The sequence below is a fragment of the Phacochoerus africanus genome, chromosome X (assembly GCF_016906955.1).
Source record: "Phacochoerus africanus isolate WHEZ1 chromosome X, ROS_Pafr_v1, whole genome shotgun sequence".
NCBI classification, from domain to species: Eukaryota; Metazoa; Chordata; class Mammalia; order Artiodactyla; family Suidae; genus Phacochoerus; species Phacochoerus africanus.
The window spans coordinates 43,957,918-43,965,554 of record NC_062560.1 but is presented as its reverse complement, the minus strand read 5'-3'; positions in this window follow the sequence as shown (position 1 = coordinate 43,965,554).

Here is a 7,637-nt window from a genome sequence, read left to right as displayed (position 1 = left end):
GCGTTGCCGTGAGCTGTGGTGTAGGTTGCAGACGCCGCTCGGATCCCGTGTTGCTGTGGCAGTGGTGCAGGCTGGCGGCTACAGCTCCGATTGGACCCCTAGCCTGGAAACCTCCATATGCCGTGGGTGGGGCCCTAGAAAAGGCAAAAAAAAAAAAGGACAAAAAAAAATAAAAAAATAAAATTAAAATTAAGGGAGGGAGATAAACAGAATGGTGGTTGCCCCTGGGGGGATGGAAGCCAGGAATTGAACCCACCCCATAGTGGTGACAATGGTGGATCGGACCTTAACTTACTGAACCACCAGGAACTCTTTATTGTATGTATTGAATCCAAGGTCAGCGTTATTATTATTATTTGTATCTCTCAGTCAAGTGTCCCATTACTTGCCATCTGCGCTATCAAATCCCACTCAAATCACAATCATTGTGGCATTATTATTATTATTATTATTATCTTTGTCTTTTTGCCTTTTCTAGGGCCGCTCCCTCGGCACATGGAGGTTCCCAGGCTAGGGGTCCAATTGGAGCTGCAGCCACCTGCCTGTGCCAGAGCCGCAGCAACACGAGATCTGAGCCATGTCTGCGACCTACATCCCAGCTCATGGCAACGCCGGATCCTTCACCCACTGAGTGAGGCCAGGGATCGAACCCTCAACCTCATGGTCCCTAGTCAGATTCGTTAACCACTGAGCCACAATGGGAACTCATTTTTTTGATTTTTCAGCCACACCTGCAGCATGTGGAATTTCCCAGAGCAGGAATCGAATCCCAGCCACAGCGGCCACCTACGCCACCTTCCACAATGTCGGATCCTTAACCCACTCTGCAGGGCCGGGGTTCAAACGGGTGCCGCCACAGAGACAAACTGGATCATTAACCCACAGCACCCCAGTGGCAACTCCTCATCGTGGCATTCTGATTGCCTTTACCTCATGAAGGAGGAAGAACTAGGCATCCATCTCCAAAGGTGCTAAGCTCCAGGCAGGCAGGAGGTGGCGGGAGCAATCTCAGCTCAGTTTACCATCAGTCCTTAGACTAACTGGCATTTATGGCTCCAGTTTTCACCTTTCACCCCGGGAGGTACTTTAGACAACTATTCTCCCATGTTCCATTTACAGATGGGAACACACATGTCTGCAAAGTGAGGAGACTCCCAAAGCTGCATATCCAGATGGGAAAAAGAAAAAAATCCAGCAAAGAGCCCAAACCATCAGTAGAAAAGTAAGAACTTGGAGGACACGTTCTTGGGTGAGCCAACAGGTGGGCCTACGATCTCCAGACGTTGGGGTTCTCATGGGCCTTCCTATCCTGTGGCTTCCTCTAGCTCCTTGAGGCTGATGACTCCCCAGACTATATCTCAGCCCAGATCTCTCCTCCAAACCACAGGCCTCTCGTTCAAACCCTCTACTGAACAGCACCATTGAGCTGATAAGAGCCAAGCCCATGACTCTTCACAAGCTCTCTTGGCCAATGGGACCATGGTCCAACCAATAGGCGGCATCAGAAGCCTGGAGCCCTCACTTGACCTCTCTTGTTCCCCACCTTAGGTCCAGGGAGTCACCAGATCATAACTGTTGTTCCCTTGATGTCCTTCCAACTAGGCTGACACTCCCTTAGGTCATTCAGGACATCTCCATTTCTTGCCTGGATTGGTAGCATCTCTCTAGAAGGCTGGTCTCACACCTTTGGATCTGCTGCCAAGATGGTGAGCTAGATCATGGGTCCTGTAGGGCAGGGGGTGCATCTTACTCAGCCTCTCCTCCCCAGGTCCCACCACTGTGCTGATGCAGAAAGCTTGTTCAACTGTATGCTTTTTTTTTTTTAGGGCCACACCCGCTGTGCATGGAGGCTCCCAGGCTAGGGTTCCAATCGGAGCTGTAGCCATCAGCCTACACCACAGCCACAGCAACGGCGGATTCTTAACCCACTGATTGAGGCCAGGGATCGAACCTGTGTCCTCAGGGGTACTAGTGAGATTTGCTTCTTCTGAGTCAAGATAGGAACTCCTAAGGTTTTATTTTTATTTTTTTATTTTATTTTTTTGTCTTTTTGCCTTTTCTTGAGCCGCTCCAGCGACATATGGAGGTTCCCAGGCTAGGGGTCTAATCAGAGCTGTAGCCGCCGGCCTATGAAAGAATCACAGCAACGCGGGATCTGAGCCGCGTCTGCGACCCACACCACAGCTCACGGCAACGCCAGATCCTCAACCCACTGAGCAAGGCCAGGGATCGAACCCGCAACCTCATGCTTCCTAGTCGGATTCATTAACCACTGTGCCACGACGGGAACTCCCGAAGGTTTTATTTTGTTTTATTCTTGGCCGCACCCATGGCATGTGGAAGTTCCAGGGCCAGGGATTGAACCCATGCCACAGCAGTGACCTGAGCCACAGCAGTGACCATGTAGGATTCTTAACCCACTCTGCCACTTAAGGGGAAATCCTTAAGGTTTTAATAGTTGTATTGATGCATAAGCGACATACAACAAACCGACATATATAAAAAATATAACTTGGTTAGTTTTGACACATGCACACATGCTTGAATCCTTACCACCATTAATGAATATGTCTGTCACTCCCAAAAGTTTCCTCTTGCCCCTTTATTATCTCTCCATCCTTCCCCTCCGTGCTCCTAACTCCTAGGCAACCACTGACCCACTGTTACTCTAGATTAATTTTCATTTCCTAGATTTTTTTTTTTTTTGGCACCTGTGGCATATTGAAGCTCCCGGGCCCAGGGATCGAACCCGAGCCACTGCACAGACAATGCCGAGTAGTTATTATGTGAGCCACAGGGGACATCTTCCAAGATTTTTATATACATGGAATTGTACAGTAGGTATTCTGTTTTGTCTGGCTCCTTTTACTCCGCATAATTACTTTGAGATTCATCTACTCTGCTGTGTGTATTTCATTCCATTTTATTGCTAAGAGGTATTTCACTGTATGTAAATGTCACCACTTGCTTATCCATTCAAGGGTTGATGTACATTTGATTTGCTTCTAGTTTCCTCAATCACAAAGCTACTCTGACTATCTGTGTACTAATCTTTATATGAATGAACATCTGCTTTCGATTCTCTCGAGGACACATTTAGGAGCAGAATGGCTGCATCTTATGGTAGGTGTATGTTGACCTTTGTAAGAAGCTTCCAACCTGTTTTCCAAAGTGGCTGTGCCATTGTACATTCCCACCAGCCGGGTATGGGAGTTTCGGTTCACGTGGTAAGTCTTTTAAATTTTCGTCATTTTAATAGGGGTGTAGTGGTACCTTATTGTGGTTTTAATTGGCAGTTCCCTAATGACGAATGGGATTGAACATGTTTTCATGGGATTGAGCATTTGCCATTCATTGTCTTCACCAAAGTGCCTGTTGAGATAGTTTGTTCCTTTTTAATTAGGTTTTTTTTTTCGTGTATTGAAGTTGTGAGGGACACAATCTAGACACACTTCTTTATCAGATACAGGAGTAGCAAACCTTTGCTCCCAGTCTGAGTTCTTTTTTTTTTTTTTTTTTTTTGCCTCCTAACAGAGTCTTTCAAGAAGTAGTTGTAATTTTGATGAAGTCCAATATACCAATATGTTCTCTTAAGGAAAGTGCTTTTGGTGTCACATCTAAGAAGTTTTTACCTAGCCAAGATCCTAAAGGTTTTCTTCTTTGTTTTTGTCTAGCAGCTTTATAGTTTAGGTTTTAGTTTTAGGTCTTTGACACATTTTCAAATTGATTTTATATGTGGTGTGAAGTATTGATAGAAGCTGTTTCATTTTTCACATATAGAGATCTAGTTTTTCCAGCACACTTTTTTTGGGAAGAGGATTGTTGAAGATACTGACACTCCTCTTTTTGCTAAATTGCTCTGCACCTTTGTTGAAAGCCACTTTTCATTCTGCTCCATTGAGCTATATGTCTATCTTTACCCCAATACCACATTGCTTTGATTCCTGTAGCTCTATAAAAAGCCATGAAGTCGGGTAGTGTCAGTCCTCTAACTTCGTTCTTTTTGTTCTGAGTAGTTTTGCTTATCCTAGGTCTCTTGCACTTTCATATGAATTTTAAAGTCAGTTTATCAATTCACCCTCCAAAAAACCCTGGTGTGATTTTGATTGGAACTGCATTGAATCTGTAGACCAACTTGGGGATAATTGAAATCTTAATAATACTGAGCCTTCTGGGAGTTCCCGTCGTGGCGCAGTGGTTAACGAATCCGACTAGGAACCATGAGGTTGCGGGTTCGGTCCCTGCCCTTGCTCAGTGGGTTAACAATCCGGCATTGCCAAGAGCTGTGGTGTAGGTTGCAGACGTGGCTCGGATCCTGCGTTGCTGTGGCTCTGGCATAGGCCAGAGGCTACAGCTCCGATTCAACCCCTAGCCTAGGAACCTCCATATGCCGAGAGAGCGGCCCAAGAAAAACGGCAAAAAGACAAAAAAAAAAAAAAAAAAAAGACAAAAAAAATACTGAGCCTTCTATTCCATGAACATGGTATACCTCTCTGTTTACTTAGGTCTTCTATTTCTCTCAGTAATGTTTTACAGATGTCATTGTAAAATGACACATCTTTTTTTTAAGATTTATACATAAGAATTTCATATTTTTGGTGCTATCATAAGTGGTATTATTGTTTAATTTTTTTTGTCTTTTTTGTCTTTTTAGGGCCACACCTGTGGCATGTGGAGGTTCCCAGGCTAGGGGTCGAATCGGAGCTATAGCCGCCAGCCCACACCACATCCACATCAATGCCAGATCTGAGCTGTGTCTGCAACCTACACCACAGCTCACGGCAATGCTGGATCCTTAACCCACTGAGCAAGGCCAGGGATCAAACTCACGACCTCATGGTTCCTAGTCGGATTCCTTTCCGCTGCGCCACGCTGGGAACTCTGGTATTATTTTTAAAATTTCAACTTCTGATTGTTCCTCATTAGTATATAATAGATTTTGTGTGTGTGTGTGTGTGAGCTGACCTTTGATTTTGCAGCCTTGCTATACTCACTTCAGAGTTCTGGTAACTTTTTCGTTGTTGTTGATTCCATCTGATTTTCTACATAAATAATCATGTCACCTGAGAATAAAGAAAGTAATATTTCTTCCTTTCTAATCAAGATACCTTTCATTTCTTCTTCTTGCCTTATTGCACTAACTAGAAACTGCAGTACAGTATTGAAGAGAGGTAGTGACTGCAGATATTCTCGTCTTAGTCCTGGGAAAACATTTTCTTTCACTGTTAACTATGATGTTTGCAGTTGGTTTTTCATAAATGTCCTTTATCAGGTTCAGCGAGTTTCCCTTCTATTTTTAGTTTGCCAAGCATTATTACCAGGAGTGAATATTGGAATTTTGTCGAATGTTTTTTATGTATCTTTGAGAGGCAGCAAATCACATGGATTATTTTTGAATGTTAAAGTCAACCGTGCATTTATGGAATAAATCTCACTTGGTCATTGTTATAGACTGAAATGTTTGTGTGCCCACAAATTCATATGTTGAAGCCCCAGACCACAATATTTTGGTATTTGGAGGTGGAGCCTTTGGGAGATAATTAGGTTAAGATCGGGCCTCATATGTGGGTGAGAACCTCATGATGAGATTCATGTCCTTATAAGAGGAAAATCTCTCTCTATGCTCAGGTCCCTGGGACCTTCAAGAACTAACTCTCCAACATACCCAATTCCTTGTGGGAAGCTTTGATAATTAGAGCATCATCCCTCATAACGAACCCCACCTGCCTTCTATCCCCTCCCCCTGGAGCAACACTCAGTGAGTTATTTCCACTTCCCTAGGACAGTTTTTCAGATAACAGGGACACCCAAACCTATGACAACTCCTTAGGCAGTGCCAGACCCAGCCACACTGGATCAAGCAGGCCCATGGAGATTACCTGGGCTGAGACGCACCATCGATGCCCTTGGAAAACATGGCGGGGGCGGGGGGGGGGGAGGCAGGAAATAGAGAACTAATGTCTACAGGGAAGGATTTTATTGATTGAAAAAAAATACTTATTTTCCATTTCCAGAGAGAGTTTCGACTAAGAGAGACAGCACAGGAGTTCCCATTGTGGCTCAGTGGTAAAGAACCCGACTAGTATCCCTGAGGACACGGGTTCGATCTCTGGCCTTGCTCAGTGGGTTAAGGATCTGGCGTTGCCATGAGCTGTGGTGTAGGTCGCAGACGTGGCTCGGATCTGGCATCGCTGTGGCTGTGATGTAGGCCAGCCGCTGAAGCTCTGATTTGCCCCCTAGCCTGGGGACCTCCATATGCCATACCTGTGGCCCTAAAAGAGCGAGAGAGAGAGAACGCGTAGGCACATAGAACCAACCTAGAGTGGAGAGCTGAAGCCCAGGTGGACTGTCTGGGAAGGATAAATGCTCCCCTGAAAGAGTAAGGGACACTATGCTCTGTGCCTAGTTATTAGTTTCCTATTTCGCTGTAATAAATTTACTGCAAATTTAGTGGCTTCAAACAACACATTTATTCTCCTATAGTTCTGGAAGTCAGAAGTCTAAAATCATAGTGTCGGCAGGGCTGCCCGGGTTCCTTCTGGAGACTTTAGGGGAGATTCATATCCTTGCCTTCTTCAGTTTCTAAAGGTCACCCACATTCCTTGGCTCGTGGCCATTTGTAGCCTTACTTGAACCTCTTGCTTCCATTCTCACATCTCCTACTGCAACTGACACTGATTGCACTGCCTCCCTCTTAAAAGTAGTCTTGTGAGTATACTGGTTGGGCTCACCTGGATAACCAGGGATAACCTCCTCATCTCAGGTCCTTAACATCCATCATATCTGCAAAGTCTTTTTTTTTTTATCATTTAATGTAACAAATTCACAGGTTCTAGGGATTAGAATGTGGACCTCTTTGGAGGGGGGGCATTAATTAGGCAACTATAGGCAACCTATAATCTAATCTATAGGTTAGATTAGCTATGGAGCAACATGTTCCCTAGCTCCTAGCTTCACCATGAGGTCTGTCCAGTGCAGATTTGTGTGAATTATCTTGCTCTTTGCATGTGAGCCTCAAAACACTTTGCCTTTATGTCAGATGACTGATTCTGGTCCCATCATCTGTCCAGGATGACAGGAATGGAGTGGTACTGAACTCATGAATAGACCCCCTCTCAGGTTGCTTTCTTTAGGGAGAAGCTGAGGAGAAACACTTAACGAAGGTGCTTGGGGCACAGCAGTCAGGCAAATTGACCACGAGTCTGAGTTGTAGAGGCAGCCCCCAAGGTTCTAGTCCTACTCCTGCTGCACGCTAGCTGTGGAGACTTGAACAACTGTCTCACTCACTTGGGCTTTGTTTTCACATGTGTCAAGTGGAGCTAATAGTATCATCTTTATAAGGTTAGCATAACTAAATATAAGGTAGTTCATATAAAAGGTTTAATTAGCAAAGGGCCTGATGCAGAAGGGCTCAGTGAATTCTGCCCTGCTTATTTGAAGGCTTGACTGGTCTCAGGTTTCCTGGCCTTGGTTGGCTTCCCTAAGAGACCTAAGTAGCTGTCTTTTTTCTTTTTCGGCCACACCCAAGGCATGTGGTTTCCTGGGCCAGGATAGACGCCGAGCTGCACCTGTGACCTATGCCGCAGATGTGGCAACTCCAGGTTCTTAACCCGCTGCACCACAGTGGGAATTCCCTT